The sequence below is a fragment of the Brienomyrus brachyistius genome, chromosome 15 (assembly GCF_023856365.1).
Source record: "Brienomyrus brachyistius isolate T26 chromosome 15, BBRACH_0.4, whole genome shotgun sequence".
Lineage (NCBI taxonomy): Eukaryota > Metazoa > Chordata > Actinopteri > Osteoglossiformes > Mormyridae > Brienomyrus > Brienomyrus brachyistius.
Genome location: NC_064547.1, coordinates 6,663,680 through 6,664,104, shown reverse-complemented (window position 1 = coordinate 6,664,104; position 425 = coordinate 6,663,680).

The window sequence follows — 425 nt, the reverse complement described above, 5'->3', positions numbered from 1 at the left end:
CGAGGTCAGGGGAAAATTAATCAAGAACGAAAACTGGGCAGAGAGAGACCAGGGTGTGAGTCGAGGCTGGCCGGTGAGGTAAGACTGCCAGCATCATGTGACTGGACGGAGGACCAAAGCAGTGGAAGGGTGACGTTTTTGTATGGTATCCCAGGTCTAATGGCTTCAAAATCCTAAACCACATAGTCTCTCCTATTTGTATATATTCTTTGGATGAAAAACAAACCATTTACCAGACGCCAGTCTTTCTGGATGCTACTGTTATCTCTGTGCGTCACCTCCCCAGGAAAACAGACATACAATGATAAGCAAATGGCATTCTCAGTTAGAAATAACCAGAAAGACGGTGAAAGACCCCCCCCCCCTCCCCGAAAAAAAAAACAAAAAAAACAAAACTTATTTCTAAAGCCAACTTATTTCTAAAA